This window comes from Eurosta solidaginis, chromosome 1 (assembly GCF_040869045.1).
Source record: "Eurosta solidaginis isolate ZX-2024a chromosome 1, ASM4086904v1, whole genome shotgun sequence".
Lineage (NCBI taxonomy): Eukaryota > Metazoa > Arthropoda > Insecta > Diptera > Tephritidae > Eurosta > Eurosta solidaginis.
In genome coordinates, this window is record NC_090319.1 from 261,481,301 (window position 1) to 261,499,808 (window position 18,508).

Here is an 18,508-nt window from a genome sequence, read left to right on the forward strand (position 1 = left end):
TTCGGATAATTATTTCCTGCCCCACCACGCCGTTGTAAAGGCGGAAAGTACCACCACCAAGGTGCGCGTCGTTTTCAACGCGTCAAGTCCTACAGCAAATGGCATTAGTCTAAACGACATACTCCACCCAGGGCCAGTACTCCAAGCAGACTTGCCTATTTTAATTCTACGTTGGAGACTGTACCGCTTTATCTTTAATAGCGACATAGAAAAGATGTATAGGCAGATTTGGGTGACCGATAATCACGCCAAATTTCAAAGAATTGTCCATCGAACATCCCCCAACGAACCCATCAGTCTTTACGAACTAAAGACTGTCACCTTTGGTGTAAACTGCGCCCCCTACCTCGCGATACGGTCACTTCTACAATTGGCTGATGATGTAGAAAATACCCACCCAATAGCATCGAGCATACTACGCGAAAGTATGTATGTCGACGACGTTTTATCTGGAGGACATACAATAGCGTCAACTATCAAAGCAAGGAACGAGATTCGCGAAGCATTACGCTCAGCTGGCTTTCCATTGCGCAAGTGGACATCCAATTGTGAGGAAATCCTTCAGGACATCCCCAAAACGGATTTGCTCAGCGAGGACTTCCTAGCGTTTGAAGAGGCTAGCTCGTTGAAGGCACTCGGAATACGATGGAACGCGCATTCAGACATGTTTTACTTCACCGCAGGAGTTTTAGAGAATGGCGAGAACATCACCAAACGCGCAATCCTATCCGCTATAGCCAAACTTTTCGACCCTTTAGGCTGGCTTGCACCAATGGTCATAGTAGCAAAAATACTAATGCAGAACATCTGGTTAGAGGGCACTGGGTGGGATGAACCTGTCTCCCCAACTACCTTAGAACGGTGGGAAAATTTCACCCAACACTATAGCGGAATAGATAACATTAGGATACCGCGGTGGGTAAATTTTTCACCGGAAGACGACATAGAAATCCACGGCTTCTGTGACGCCTCCGAGAAAGCATATGCGGCAGCGATATATATGCGCGTGAAAAGAAACGATCAGGTTTTCATACACTTACTGTTAGCGAAAACCAGAGTAGCTCCAGTGAAAACCATCTCGCTACCACGTTTAGAACTATGCGGCGCCGTGCTGCTTGCAGAGATCATGGAATCAATATTCAGAAACATTCATTTGGGGCCAGCAAAAGTTCACCTCTGGACGGATTCAACCATCGTACTCGCTTGGATAAGAAAGCCGCCCTGTTCCTGGTCAACCTTCGTCGCACACCGAATCACTAAGATCATCGATATGGTCGGTAGAAAGGACTGGCTTCACGTGGACTCGGAATCTAATCCAGCGGATCTAGGAAGCAGAGGACTACATGCATCAGAGTTGGTCAACAATTCGTTGTGGTGGCAGGGACCTTCTTGGCTGCAAGAAGACAATTCCCACTGGCCAGCACAAGAGACAGAATACAAAACGTCCGTTGAGGAGAAGAGGGCACAAACATATGCCACGACAAGGGTAGATCAGGGAGATATTCTCGACCGTTTTTCACACTTACCCAGGGCTTTGAAGGTTCTATCCTATGTTAGGAGATTCTATAAAAGAACGCATCCTAAAACTAAAGCAGTGTTCCAAGAAAAGTCGTGCATAATCTCAGCCGATGAGATTAAGGCAACGACTCAAGCATTAATACGAGTCTGCCAGAAACAATTTTACGGTACAGAATATTTAAAATTAAAAAATAGGGAACCTATTGATCGGAAGAGTGAAATCCTTTCACTCAACCCATACATCGACAAAGATGATATTATCAGAACAGGAGGGCGTCTAGGGGCTTCAAAAGACATGTCATACAACGAGCGGCATCCGGTCATCTTGCCTTACAATTGTAGGCTGTCTCGCCTTACCGTTATGATGGCTCATCATGACTCCCTTCATGGCGAGAACCAGCTCATGCTCCGTCTTATCCGAACCCAATACTGGATACCGAATGTCAAGACCATGATCAGAGCCATCATCCACAATTGCAAAACCTGCATTATTCACCGAAAGCAGGCACAGTCCCAACTTATGGGGACCCTTCCCTGCGAGCGGACTACTTTTACCCGCGCGTTCACCAATACCGGGGTAGACTTTGCGGGGCCTTTCGACATCAAAAGCTACCGCGGTAGGGGATGTCGACTGTCAAAAGGCTACGTATGCCTTTTCGTCTGTTTTTCCACTAAGGCCATCCACTTATAAGCCACTAGTGACCTTAGTACCCCAGGCTTCCTCGCGGCCTTTTCGCGTTTTATCGCGAGAAGAGGATGTCCGAAGAACATCTACTCCGACAATGGTACGAACTTTGTCGGAGCTTCCAGATCTCTACGATCGGAATTCAAAGCCTTCCTGGCAGAGAGCCGAGACAAAACAGTCTCCAAGTATATCCATCAAGCATTAACTTGGCATTTTATTCCCGCTGGCGCTCCACATATGGGCGGCTTGTGGGAGGCGGGAGTGAAGAGCTTCAAAAGCCACTTCAAAAAGATCGCATCTCCCCATAAGTACACCATGGAGGAGTTCCAAACCATTTTGTGCAGGATTGAGGCGTGCCTCAACTCGCGCCCACTCAGCCCAGGGTCGAATGACCCAACGGATCTGGAACCACTAACCCCAGGACATTTCCTGACGGGCAGCCACCTACTGGCTCCGCCAGAACCAGATGCTAGTGAGAGCTCTGCCTCGATGATAAATCGGTGGCAGAAACTCAAAGCTCTCCATCATACTTTCTGCAAGCGATGGAAGGTGGAATATCTATCCGAACTTCAAAAACGAGTGAAGTGGAAGCATCCCAAAGAAAATATAAAAGTGGGAGATCTCGCTGTCATCAAAGAGGACAACTTATCTCCCAACGAGTGGAGGCTCGGTAGAGTCGTCAACGTACACCCCGGTGAAGACAACCGAGTACGTGTGGTCGACCTCTTTACCGAGAAGGGTCAAGTCCGACGACCTTTGGTCAAACTGATCCTTCTTCCCACGGAGGAGATAGATTGCGAGAGGACCAAGAGCTCCTAACAATCCCTCCGTTCCTCCCTACTTTCGAAATATCCCAAACCATCCCACTCACTCGTTATTCCATAACGAGTATACCAGAGAAGCCTTTACGCAGACCCTCGGTCTGCCACAGAAAACAAGGGCACTCGGCCCATAATCTTTTTAAATTTTTAAAATTTCAAACCCCAGCGCTCGTTCACCGAAACAAGGCCAATCAACCACCCTAATGCAGATCTCCATCTGCCACAAAACACTTTTTTTTAATTCTTAAAAAATCAACCCCAATTCACTCGCTCACCCCGAGCGAGGACAACAGAAAGCCTACGACAGAAGGGCGAACCGATCTGCCAGATAATCTATTCATATTTTTAAATTTCAAAAAAAATCAAACCCGAAATTCACTCGCTCACCCCGAGCGAGGACACCAGAAATCTTCCCACTCACTCGTTCTCCCATAACGAGGATACCAGAAAAGCCCTCACGCAGATCCCCTATCTGCCACAAAATTATATTTTTTCATTTTCAAAAAAACATCCCAAAATTCACTCGCTCACCCCGAGCGAGGGCACCAACAATTAGAAAAGAAGTTAAGTAACGAAAATATTTATGGAAAAAATGGAATTAGTTGTAGGTCCGCATTTCCTATTTTATCACGTTTAAATCTTATTCAGATGTATTCACTTAAGATTCTTGCTAAATCTTTAAAATAGAGTTTAGGCAGAATCTTAGCTGTTTAAACGAAAACCACCAATATTTTATTAATGAGAAAAAAAATTCAATCAATAACCTTTTTGCTCTAGGAGTCTTTCTAATGAAACCTATAATGGCCTCTTATCTCGTCAATTTAACATGTGATAAAATACGAAAATTTCGCATTAGCTGTCTACATTTTTAAGAATATGTGATGAACTTTGCATAATCTATTGATTCCTTAAAAGGTTATTAAGGTAATAAACTGTTTAAATTATATCCATACCATGATCCATACGTAACAACAGGTTCATTGTTTTGCTGGAATTTTTGACTAATGTAGACAGGTATGCGTATATCGTTGCTAATATGATTTATATGTATATTGACAGCATTTTAAAAAGGAAATAAAGCAACAATAGGGTTTTTATGATACTCACCCCTGAGATGATTGGCTAGACTGGGACTTGGATGCACGAATAGGACGTTTTCGGGAACGCTTTGGAGACTTTTCGCAATCCATTTCAGTATAAGTTTGTTGAGTAGCACGCCATACCATTTCTTGGCGTTGCACAAGTTCTGGATATCTTTGTTCAAATTCTTTGTTAGGAGCTAGTAATAGCTCCCATTTTTTTTTCTGAATTTAAACGCGCAATAGAATGAAGAACCTCAGCAGCCTCGTCAGGCGGTAGCCGCGTGGCAGAGATGACTTGACGCCGGTATACGTACTTAACACGAGAAAATCTGTAAAGCACATAATTTCGGGCACGTATCATAAGATCGGATGATACACCAGTTGAATTTGATATTGTATCTGCAGGATAAACTATATCGGATCGCGGTACCCAATTGCCATGAATCAATACCCCCACTTGGGGTAAAACACGTAAAACTTTCTCGCTTGGAATTTCACTATCACTGCATTCCTGTAGTATGGCATTTATATCTTCAAAACCTATCATTCGTACGTCTTTTAAAATGACTTTCAGTTGGTCTGCAAGGGGCAGTGACTTCAAACTTGATTTGCTGATAACCTTAGGAGGAAGTACCGCGTCTATTCCTAAATCTTCTCCGTCGTCCGGTAAAAGTTTTTTTTTACATATTTATGTGAGTCTAGACCCAACGCTAAGTTTATTTATTGGTTTGTTGCAAATAACCTTTGCCTTTCAAGTTCTGCGGTAAGAGATATTCGTGGATGCCAACACGTTTCGCACCACGATTCTTCATTGCTTCTTTTAACATAATTTGCATCGCCTAGCTTTTCTTTGGTTTTTGTCTCTTTATTTCCAACGCTGGATTTTGCGAACTTCACTGTTACCTGCTGCAATTCTTCCTCATCATCTTCATCATTTAATGCTTTTGTTCGGCGTTTATACGCTTATCTTCTTTATCGAAGTGTAAGAACGATGGCCGTAACTGCAATATGTGTGCCAAAGGCGTGAGGTGCAACTCTTTTCAGAAAGAATTCCAACAACCTATTTGTCAACATTGTCCAGGGAACGGCTGCTACTAAACGCTTTATATAAAACGCAGTTATATAAAACCAAAGAAGAACTAAAAAAATCTTTACACTGAGCGTGATTGTTTAAATCAGCAACTCAAATCCTTAAATTTGAAATTTGATTCCGTTACGGGCTCACTTGTAAAGACTAAGGAGGAATTTGAGTTTATAATGCATGAACATAAGATTCTAAAATAAGCCCACGATACACTTACCCATGAAATACTACAGCTACGCGAACGATCCTCACGTTTAACCACCGAAAATGAATTGTTACATGAAGATTTGACTGCCTGCAAGGAGCAATTGTTTCACGCAAACTTGGAGCGCAAAGAATTACATAACACTATAATGGATTTGCTTGGCAACATACGCGTATTCTGTCATGTAAGGCAGCCATTAGATTTTGAAGAAGATAAAGTACTCTGTGGCTGGAATTATATTGATGAATCCACAGTTGAAATACAAAACTACGACAAGAATAAAGGTGGAGCGCACACTTTCTCCTTTGATCAAGTCTTCCATCCTAATTCAAAACAGGAGGATATTTTCGAGATGGTATCACCTGTAATACAATCTGCCTTGGATGGTTAAAATATTTGTATATTTGCTTATGGACAAACCGGCAGCAGAAAAACATATACAATGGACGGTGTGCAGACAAATGCTGGCGCTATTCCACGCACAGTCGATTTACTCTTCGATTCCATTAAAAATTATAAACGTCTTGGTTGGGAATATGAAATACGTGTAACATTTTTGGAAACCTATAACGAAGTCTTATATGATGTGCTGAGCAACGAACAGAAAGATATGGAAATACGCATGGCTAAACATAATAAGAACGATATATGTGTCAAATATAACTCAGGAGACTGTAACCTTTGCTTCACGTTTACGCGATTTGATGCATGTGGCAAAAATGAATCGTGCCACGGCTTCAACAGCAGGCAATGAACGTTCATCACGTTCTCATGCTGTTACAAAAATTGAACTTATTGGGTTTCATGCAGAGAAAAATGAGACGTCAGTCGGAACGATAAATCTTGTAGATTTAGCTGGCTCTGAGTCACCCAAAACTAGTACACGTATGAACGAAACTAAAAATATAAATCGTTCCCTATCCGAACTCACAAATGGTTTATTAGCATTATTGCAAAAACAGGATCATATACCATATCGCAATTCCAAATTAATGCATTTGTTAATGCCTTCATTGGGAGGCAATTCAAAAACGTTGATGTTTATAAATATAGCTCCATTTTTGGATAGCGTCGTAGAGTCTGTGATATCATTACGTTTTGCGGCATTGGTTAATTCATGTAAAATGGCTAAGGCGAAACGCAATCGCTACTTGAATACATCTAGTAATAACTCACTCTAGATATTAATATATTTATTAAATTGCATTTATTTTTGTAAAATTTTTATGTTGTTTCGTTCGTTGTTTATCCCTTATGCCACGTTTATACGTTGGACGCCCACCTTTCAATTGACCTTTACCATCGGGAGCCAACGCTAATGCTTCACCTTTGAAGCGATCATGGAATGGTGACTCGGTATTTAATGCAAAATCAACTTTACCTCCTGATTTACAGGTTTCGCACAGCAATTTACCACCGCCGCATTATCAAAGTTGCTTATCTGAGTTTTGGTTGGGTATTGAAAGAAATTCAGGTTTTCCTGTAGATTTTTTGGATAAGTAAACGGGAATCTCTTCCACTATCACATCATCGTCACACCCGATCCAACAATACCAACAGCAGTGCCACAAAACAGATTTTGTTGACCGATTCAAATTGTTTATAGCGTAGCGCACAAAAATTTTATTGTATTAAAAAAAAAAAAAAGGAATTTTTTCCTTCTTGCCGTTTGTAAAGCCCACGAGTACGACGAATTCAATTTTCGCAGCAAGCGTACTCCACCACGCGTAAAACGAAAAGAATGAAACAAACGGCGCCATGAATCGAACGATCCGTTTACCGTTTGCTTCAATTCAGAGAAATGTACATATTTACGCAGGAATGTTCATATTTTCTTGTCTGGTATACATATACCAGGGCGCGGACTTTTTATAAAAGGAAGGTTGGTAAACGAGAAATGAAAATAGCAGTAGGAATTGGTAGTTTATTTGCGTGAAAAACAATACGTGTTATTGAATCATCTTGAATTATTCATCATTTATTGTAAAACAAATAAAGCAAATGTCGGGGAAATAACACTTGTAAAAACATGTACACAAGACAAAATCAATGTAAATTTGTACATACACAGCTTAGGTCTTAGGATACTCATTATTTCCTGAAATACACTAACAAAACATACCAAAACGTCTGACAACCACAACAATTTTCCAATGTACCAAAAATACTGCCGCAAAATAACCGATTCGGCAGTTTTCGTTTACGTAAAACTGTATTGTAGTTCAAACTCTTCACCAAAAAAAAAAAAAAAAAAAGAAAAAAAATTTTAAAAATAGGGCAGTAAATACTCACGTGCTCAGTTACTATATTTCTCTAATCAAAAAAAATGCATTTCCTGTTTAAGTTATTCACAAATTTGTCAAAATTGACTGATTTGGTCATTATCGCCTCCTAATATTAGTTGGGTGGGCTCGGCAATTCAATACTGCAATGCAGTATACGTTTTCAGTGCGAAAATACTGAAATATTGGTAGAATCTAAGTTTTGGTAGCAGAAGTAGTAGAAAATGAAAAATGGGTCAAAAAGGTTGGTCAAACTACCAATGCGGTAAAGTCCGTGCACTGACTGCCCATATACTTATACCAACGTATGTACATATATATGCCGAGTTAAATGTACATTATGTTAGGGATGCATAAAATGATGCAAACGGGTACCCAAAAACCCGTTTCCGGAAAAATCGGTACCGGAGCCAAATACCCTTCGGGCACCGTGTCGTTTGCTAAACGCCATCAATGAAACAGGACTACAAGCGTACTTGGGAAAGGTTGAATAAATAACCGAAAGGTAATACAAAAAGAGAAAAATTATACATTCTACAACTGATTCTCCTCATCCAAAACGAACATTTTTTTTATTTTTTCTTTACATCGCATACAATTTTGCTGTCCAAACATTTTTTTTGTGGCGGGCAGGGAAGTTGTTGGGTTTTAGCACCAACAACACAAATAACAGCGACTCAAAAGAACCCACGCTATACACTTTCTACCCGGTTCGGCACCAGAATGTGTGAACCGAAAATCGTAAATGCTTATTTTCTGCAGCACTAGTGTGCCCGTGGCCAACTAAAACGCTGCCGGGTGACACAAAATAAACAAAATAAGGCACTAAAGACCCAGGCACATAACGTGCGGGGAAAGAGGCCATGCACATAATGCACGCCACATATGAATAATTTTTTTTTATGTAGCGACAGATGTTTCCCCTTATGCAAGCGTTAATAAAATTTCCCAAATCCCCAATAATACAACTAGGGACCACTCGCCCCTGCACTTTGACAATGACCCGACCCATTGAAACCTATTTCACTCCTTTCAGGAAAATGGCTCGTTTTGCCACTTTAAAACGAAACGCTGCCAAGAACGTCATGCGTTATACGTCGGAATGCCGCGCTTGTTTCAAGCAACATCCCATACGCCTGTGCCCCATCTTTCGGGCCAAAAAACCCGAGGAGCGTCTTTACTTAGCGATCCGCGGGAGCTGCTGTGGAAATTGCTTGGCTCTAGACCACCGCTCTAACGCATGCCCAAGCCAAGGCCGATGTAAAAAATGCGGCGAAAAACATCACACGATGCTTCACATCTCCTCGATTGATGAAGAGGAACAGCTACTCCACGAAGCCCGCTCCAAGCCATGGAGTGTACAAGTTGAGGAGGAGCTGGAATCACCCCGTGAGCGGATTGACGACTCCATATCGTTATATGCGTCAGATGCTGGAACGGAGACTGGGCCTCTTCGTCCAGCTCGAATCCACCGAACCGGAGCGGAGACTCGGTCTCTTCGCCCGAACACAACACCAGCAGCCAAATCGTTTAGACCGCTTTTGCAGCATGAAAGGAAGCGGCTCCAGCACAACACATCTACAGTCCAGCGCCACGTTCGTGACGGCCGAGCGGAGACTCGGTCTCTTCGCCGGCAAACTAAGGACCCTCAACGACGACAACCACCGCGCGATCGCAGAGCGGAGACAAGGCCTCTTCGCCTGCAACAAAGATATCACACCCATCATCAACCACGAGATCGCAGTCATGGATGCAACTCGCTGCAGCTCACTACCGTGTCCGCCTTCCGGGCAGGGCTCCTAGCCCCGCATTCAGCTGCCACCGCCACCATGATACCGACGGTAGCTATCACCCCCACCGCGGTCGTGAAAATAGAAGCAGGGGGGCGGCTACACCTCGTTCGCGCCTTAATCGACGGATGCTCCCCCACCACAGTGATTGCGGATGAGCTCGCCCAGGAGCTCCAACTTCCTACCAGCAACATTGGCGGGCAAGCAGGATGTCTGCTGCGTATCCGAGGAAGACACTGACAGAACAGAAGGATTGCGACCCACGCTGCGGTCGTAGCCAATTTTCGGCGCACGACACCCGCAGCCAGCATCGACAGTGCCATCGCAGCCCCGTACGCACATCTTCGTCTGGCGGATCCGCAGTTCTACTCATCCGCCCCGATCCGCCTCGTCCTAGGCACAGATGTATATGCCGAGATATTACTCCCAGGGATTCTGCCCACCACGTTTGGCCCTTTGTTAGCTCAGAGTACCATCTTCGGTTGGGTACTCTCGGGCACAGCGAAGGCCTAACAGCAAAATGTTCGGTAACGACCGAAACAAATGAATTTTTTATACTTTGTTATTTTTATTGAATTTTGGTGTACACAGTTGCAACAGACTTGCATTGTGAATTCGTACCAGCGAAAAATCGTTCGATTCCTCCATTGCCACACCTACGTGTCAAATAATAGCTGACAGGGAGAACGGCAGTCGCGAATGGCCAGATAAGGGAATAAAGGTTTGTTTTTCTTTTGCTCGCCGTTATTAAATTGAAGTGCCATGAATTGTACATTTGTTTCAAATCAGCTTTCTTTTAAATTTGTCTACCGAAAATCAGACTACATATTAATATTCATTTCTAAAATCAAGTTTACAGATTAAATTCAAGCCACCAGCTACGCAGGCATTTTAAAATATGTAAATAAAGCAATATACCACTGGTGAGCTAATGATTTAGGTAATCGAACAACGATTGAACAGGTGCTCGAAGCTGTTTACTATTGTGAACATTTCTATCAAACCTTCGGCACTTGTATGAGTTCACAATGGAGGTATGCGTTTAAAATCTTGTATCATTACAATAAGCTATTTTTTATTAAATTTTCTTCATACAAAATTCACAAGCATAGAATTTCCAATGAATTTGTAATAAACGGCAAGAAATATGAACACGTATATCTTCTTACTTCTTTTCGCTATCCTTAGCTCTAGGCAAGCCTGGCTTAGACCTTGAATCACGGGAAAAGTGCCGAATGACAGAGGCATCAGCAACCAAGCTCACCCATTGCGCAAACCATCTTGCGTGCCGCCAAGCCGGCGGACTGACCGGCGTTTATGTTAAGTTAGATATAATTAGTTATAAGTTTTTACTTTTTTTCTTCTCTTCTTCACGGTCGGTGATCCTTGGCGGACTGTGACGTTGCGTACCGCAAGGGGGGCGGCATGTTTAGGCCAAATGCCTAACTTTCACTTGATTGACGGCGCCCCTCCCTAATGTTTTAATAATATTTCCAGCCACCCACACTCACGCCGCACTTGTGTGCATGCATGCACATGCATGCGTTGCGTACACATGCATGTGTGTGTGCAGGTTGTCAGCACCCATGCACGCATACGTAAGGGTGGTTGTGTGTGTGGTTTTTCCCCTCCTTAATACCAGAGGACCTTTCCGCGGCTTAGCGGTTGTCCTCAACGGGATAACCGGTCTCTTTTTCGATCGACCGCCAACCAGCACACATCGCCGAGTATCACCGTCATCATTTTTACACTCAATGGTAATATTGTATCCTTATATATATTTCCCTACACTCTAATTAAAACACTATTATAACGAGGAAATCCTCTTTGCGTTTTGTTCTTTTTACTTTCTTTCGAGAGCACTATCAACCCGAGATCGACCCGTGTGCGCCTACCCACTGCCGGTTCCAGACGCACTCAGGCCGAACACGAAATTTTCGATATCGGAAAAGTGGGCGTGGTTATAGTCCGATATCATTCATTTTAAATAGCGATCTGAGATGAGTGCTCAGAAACTTGCATACCAAATTTCATTAAGATACCTCAAAATTTACTAAAGCTTTCGTGTTCACGGGCTGACGAATGGATATATAGAAGTCTATTTCTATCTGGATTAATTTATGCCGTTACGGGGTACCGTTATGCAAACAAAATTAATATACTCTGCAGGCCTATTTTTTAAAAAGATCTATTAACTATGTGGCGACTAGTTTCGTCATCTATTTAGAACTAATTCGACACTATCTCAAAATTATTATTGGGATAGTTGCGAAATTTTTTGAGGCATCGCTATGAATGATTTCGGGTGCTTTAAATATCATTTTATAAATATTAAAGAATAACTTCGGGATTTCTTTGTGAACAGTTTAATGACGCGTTAGAGATTATTTTTGGGATCATAACTCTACTATTTCGGCTGCATTTGCGATTTATTACTAGTACAGTTTCTTACTGTTTCGGGGATAACTGTAGTTCTTTTCCGATAACTTAGAGCCACGTGGTTCTTGTTTGTTTTTGTTATCATTTTTTGTCTTTGTGGGGTGTTTCATAGACTTGTGTGCTGTCTATTTATTATTTCAAAACTATATCCGTACACTGGAATAGCTTGTTTGAAGTTATAAGAGTAAAAATTAATCAGAAATCAGTGACTTTCTCGGCGATGAAGTACGACAAATATATTTTTTTCAAAAAGTTCCATATATAAACTAAATTATTAACTTACGGGACAGTCCAAAATAAATATTATTTGAAAAAGCCTGAATTTTATAAAAACGAAAACAAAAATCTATTTCTCCTAATCAATGTATTAAATATCATTCTAATTATCATAAATTGTTTTGGTTTAAAAGTTCAAATGCAATGCTATGAGAGGTCATCTAAGCTGATTTAATAACTCAATTACCCTCAGCTAACTTTATGATTGTTTCAATTTTGTCAAATTATCAAATACAAAATACTTGATTAGAATTACAAATTTATTAGGCCTAAAGTCAAAAAACTTATACACATATATATTAATTTGGGCCAGCTTTTGTCTTACTTATAAATATTAAATATTTATGCATTGCTTTTATTTTCTTCCCCTCGCATTAAGGGCATCAACCAAAATTCTTCAACACTGACTTAAGCATAAATTTTAAAAATCACATTACTGAAAGTTTGGCTTTTAATGCGTCTGTAATGAATCAAGTTATAATGAGATTTACGCAAAAATTTAAATAATAAATATAAATGAAATACATATGAGAGAAAACGTCTGCGTTTGCACGTAAAATCCACACATTTTCCATAGTCAACAGAAAACTAACAGAATTAAAGCCATACCCATGAAATGCCCTCAAAAAAGAAGCCAAGCATATTAATCAACTTTAAAAAAAAAATTATGGACTGGAACTTGTTTAATTAGCATTGAAAGGTGATAATCACGCGCTAATGCCCTACGAAGTGGAAAAGTTAAGCGAACACTGAGAAATTTAGACATTGTGGATAAAATATTTATAAGAGTTGGGGTAAGAAAATTTAATTAGTTTTTAGTCTGTGAGTCCCTAGAACGCAAAAACTGGCCTTCGGTGCCTTCTCAGACACCGAGGGGCATCTAAAAATGTCCTACCTTGGGCTATCGAAGGGGCCTGGTTAGTTTAGGGGTCGAGGGTGATCTGACTGAGTTCATTAAAAATCTTCTCTGCAGCAGAACCTGCGTAAGTTAGTGGGAGGGGCAATAATCGAGAGGAAAGTGTGCAGGGGTATGCCAGGGGGGGTATTCTATATGCTCTGCTCTGTGTTGTGGTAGTCAACGAGCTTTAAAGCTCGAAGCCAATGGTTGTGCTACTACGGTTAGATAATTCAAAATCTACTCTGATAGCCAAGCGGTTTTGAGTTTAACGTTAGTGCGAACGAGTGTGGTCTGGGAGTGCTTGACCTTGCATGTGATTGAAATATTTTATGATTAAAATTATCTGGTTCGCGAGCCACAGTAATACACCGGGCAACTGTCAAGCGGATCGAGATGGACCTCGAGTCAGCTCAGGAAGCATGAGGTAGACACCAACTCTTGCAGGGTAGCAAGATTTTTCTGGCCGGACGTGGATGGCAGGGAATCTGCTGAAATGAATTTGTTCACTGGGTACTGTCCAATAGGAATCCATGCGGTATGTAAATTTTTGAATCAGGGTCCTTTTTAAAACAGGGTGCTTTTAGAGAACAGGGTATTTATTTTAAATTGGTTATTTATTTTGAACCGGGTAAGCCACACGGCCAACAAACGCTCTTATAACGTTGAGATATTCTAACAGAATCAGCCATTAGCTCCTAGTCGTTACAAATAAGCATATATTGCACACCTACATCAAAATTGAGTGGACTCCAGGGCTTCCTAATTCAAAACCTACCAAAATGTCAACACGATTCATAATGTCAACACGATTCATAATTTATCAGCGAGAAAAGGCTTTGTAAAATATAAAAACTGCAACTGGCACATATGGGAGAGGTTGCCAGTTTGTGGCGTTTTCTGAAAATTGGAACTTTTTATACTCAGTTGAGCAGAGCTCACAGAGTATATTAAGTTTGATTGGATAACGGTTGGTTGTACATATATAAAGGAATCGAGATGGATATAGACTTCCATATATCAAAATAATCAGGATCGAAAAAAAATTTGATTGAGCCATGTCCGTCCGTCCGTCCGTTAACACGATAACTTGAGTAAATTTTGAGGTATCTTGATGAAATTTGGTATGTAGGTTCCTGAGCACTCATCTCAGATCGCTATTTAAAATGAACGATATCGGACTATAACCACGCCCACTTTTTCGATATCGAAAATTTCGAAAAACAGAAAAAGTGCGATAATTCATTACAAAAGACCGATAAAGCGACGAAACTTGGTAGATTAGTTGAACTTATGACGCAAAATATAAAATTAGTAAAATTTTGGACAATGGGCGTGGCACCGCCCACTTTTTAAAGAAGGTAATTTAAAATTTTTGCAAGCTGTAATTTGGCAGTCGTTGAAGATATCATGATGAAATTTGGCAGGAACGTTACTCTTATTACTGCATGTACGCTTAATAAAAATTAGCAAAATCGGAGAAGGGCCACGCCCACTTTTAAAAAAAAAATTTTTTAAAGTAAAATTTTAACAAAAAATTTAATATCTTTACAGTATATAAGTAAATTATGTCAATATTCAACTCCAGTAATGATATGGTGCAACAAAATACAAAAATAAAAGAAAATTTAAAAATGGGCGTGGCTCCGCCCTTTTTAATTTAATTTGTCTAGGATACTTTTAATGCCATAAATCGAACAAAAATTAACCAATCCTTTTGAAATTTGGTAGGGGCATAGATTTTATGGCGCTAACTGTTTTCTGTGAAAATGGGCGAAATCGGTTGATGCCACGCCCAGTTTTTATACACAGTCGTCCGTCTGTCCTTCCGCATGGCCGTTAACACGATAACTTGAGCAAAAATCGATATATCTTTACTAAACTCAGTTCACGTACTTATCTGAACACACTTTACCTTGGTATGAAAAATGAACGAAATCCGACTATGACCACGCCCACTTTTTCGATATCGAAAATTACGAAAAATGAAAAAAATGCCATAATTCTATACCAAATACGAAAAAAGGGATGAAACATGGTAAGGTAATTGGATTGTTTTATTGACGCGAAATATAACTTTAGAAAAAACTTTATAAAATGGTTGTGACACCTACCATATTAAGTAGAAGAAAATGAAAAAGTTCTGCAGGGCGAAAGAAAACACCCTTAAAATGTTGCCAGGTATTACATATATAAATAAATTAGCGGTATCCAACCGATAATGTTCTGGGTTACCCTAGTCCACATTTTGGTCGATATCTGGAAAACGCCTTCACATATACAACTACCACCACTCCCTTTTAAAACTCTCATTAATACCTTTAATTTGATACCCAAATCGTACAAACTCATTCTAGAGTCACCCCTGGTCCACCTTTATGACGATATCTCGAAAAGGCGTCCACCTATAGAACTAAGCCCCACACCCTTTTAAAATACTCATTAACACCTTTCTTTTGATACCCATATTATACAAACAAATTCTAGGGTCACCCCTGCTCCACCTTTATGGTGATATCTCGAAACGGCGTCCACCTATGGAACTAAGGAATACTCCCTTTTAAAATACTCATTATCACCTTTCTTTTGATGCCCATATTGTACAAACAAATTCTAGGGTCACCCCTGGTCCACCTTTATGGCGATATCTCGAAAATGCGACCACCTATACAACAACCACCACTCCCTTTTAAAACCCTCATTAATACCTTTAATTTGATACCCATATCGTACAAACACATTCTAGAGTCACCCCTGGTCCACCTTTGTGGCGATATTCCGAAAAGGTGTCCACCTATAGAACTAAGCCCCACACCCTTTTAAAATACTCATTAACACCTTTCTTTTGATACCCATATTGTACAAACAAATTCTAGGGTCACCCCTGGTCCACCTTTATGGCGATATCTCGAAACGGCGTCCACCTATGGAACTAAGGATTACTCCCTTTTAAAATACCCATTAACACCTTTCTTTTGATACCCATATCGTACAAACAAATTCTAGGGTCACCCCTGGTCCACCTTTATGGCGATATCTCGAAACGGCGTCCACCTATGGAACTAAGGATTACTCCCTTTTAAAATACTCATTAATACCTTTAATTTGATATCCATATTGTACAAACGCATTCTAGAGTCACCCCTGGTCCACATTTATGGCGATATTTCGAAAAGGCGACCACCTATAGAACTAAGGCCCACTCCCTTTTAAAATACTCATTAACACCATTCGTTTGATGCCCATATTGTACAAACAAATTCTAGGGTCACCCCTGGTCCACCTTTATGGCGATATCTCGAAACGGCGTCCACCTATGGAACTAAGGATTACTCCCTTTTAAAATACTCATTAACACCTTTCATTTGATACCCATATCGTACAAACGCATTCTAGAGTCACCCCTGGTCCACATTTATGACGATATCTCGAAACGGCGTCCACCTATAGAACTAAGGCCTACTCCCTTTTAAAATGCTCATTAACACCTTTCGTTTGATGCCCATATTGTGCAAACTTATTCTAGAGTCACCCCTGGTCCATCTTTACGGCGATATCTCGAAAAGGCGTCCATCTACAGAACTTAGGTCCACGCTTTTTAAAATACTCATTAATACCTTTCATTTGATACCCATATCGTACAAACGTATTCTAGGGTCAACCCTGGTCCACCTTTATGGCTATATCCCTAAATGGCGTCCACCTATAGAACTATGGCCCACTCCCTCATAAAATACTCTTTAATGCCTTTCATTTGATACACATGTCATACAAACACATTCCAGGGTTTCCCTCGGTTCATTTTCCTAATTGGTTATTTTCCCTTATGTTGTCACCATAGCTCTCAACTGAGTATGTAATGTTCGGTTACACCCGAACTTAACCTTCCTTACTTGTTTGATTTGATCTAAATATGCGATATGTTAGTTGAGCTTATTTCAGCGTGCTAATGATGCTACCCTGAATTAATTTCGAAGAAGTCCTCAGATCCTCTCAAAGTGATTTCGAAAACACCTCTGAATGATCGTGATGCTATCCCGAAGTTATTAGGAGATACATCTAATATAATTTCTAAATGATTTCAAAATTTCCCCGAAAACATTACTATTTCCGAAGTAGAGTCACATACAAACAATTTTTTTTTTTAATATGTCTCAAGTGTCCTTTTGTTAAAGTCAAAGTTTACAGTAAATTTCTTTATTAATTCAAATAAAGAATTATTATTTTCCATATGTTGTCTGGGAGCTTAGACTTAAACCATTTAACAATTACTAAATTTGGTTTATAATCCTTTTTTACCCAAAACTTATACTGCGCGATGAGTTTTAATTTGATTTTGTCACGAACTGCACCACATGCAGCGTAGCGTATTCATCTAAGTAAAATCTATTTACCCTATAGTTGTGCTTTTCTATTTTGCTCATAAATTACAGCAAACTCCAGTTTTCCATATCCAGCTTTCGCAATTATTTACTGTCCCTCTAGGGACGTCAGTAACTAGTGATAGAAATGTCTGGTTCAGAACAAGACCTAAAGTACCAGATAAGTTTAGTTCGAAAATAACTAAAGTTTAAATTAATTCAAAAACCGACATTTTGGGTTTTTATATTTAACAAACATGCTACATATAAAACAAAAACGGCTATGAGTTTCAATGAGCTGCGACTTTGATTATGCTTTCTTTCCTGATTTCTACAGCACATATGTAAGCGCATTGGCAGGAAAAGGGTTCTACCAAGGGAATTATTTTTTGTTAGATTCCACATAGTACATTAAGACACTGACATGCAACTCATATTTTAGTAGGTTTCCATGAAACATATCTAAGTTCTTCAGAGGGCGATTGCGGGCGTGGAACGCGCAACATTGAACCGAAATTTGAAATAGATTTTGTAGTATAGGCTGTGGAAAAAAGTAGCAGCTAAAATATTTTGCATTTTCACCTGAATCAAAACTATCTAAAGATGGGAGCTGATGTTTCCAATGCAGATTCGGAACTATCAAAAAATACAACAAAATTGTATAAGTAGAAACATATTGAATTTCGTGTTGGTTCGGAACCAACGAAGTAATACCAACAAAAGAAGAAGAATTCAACCGTAAATTTTTACACTATAATAACAACTATTCGGGAACTATCGCAACAGTGCTAATAAAAAATCTCTTCTTATAACTGGAGTCTTAGCCTGGCATATGCAGCGCACGAGCAGAAAACGTGTTCGATCGTCTCCTCCTCCAAACCGCACTTCCTCCATTTACTATCCCTGACCAAGTCAATATGCATCAAAAATTGTTGATTTAAAGTGCAATTATCATTTCTGGTCGCTGTTGAGCAGTACTTCTCCCCATCTAATGGGAACAACTACCAATAAATTGTTATCAACATCCTCGTATGGTAGTACAAGGAAACTTGCTGTTTCAACAGGGATGG

At 40.4% G+C, this 18,508-nt stretch overlaps 1 protein-coding gene and 2 pseudogenes across 2 annotated transcripts in view; 1 reads left to right on the forward strand and 2 right to left on the reverse strand.

Annotated features, from left to right (window-relative positions):
- The window catches only part of Dop1R1 (Dopamine 1-like receptor 1), a 363,402-nt gene that overhangs the window by 266,452 nt on the left and 78,442 nt on the right, over nucleotides 1–18,508 (reverse strand). The gene's annotated exons all lie outside the window — the stretch shown is intronic.
- LOC137249938 (DNA-directed RNA polymerase III subunit RPC5-like) lies at nucleotides 3,944–6,936 on the reverse strand (annotated as a pseudogene).
- On the forward strand, nucleotides 5,216–6,576 carry LOC137249988 (protein claret segregational-like; annotated as a pseudogene).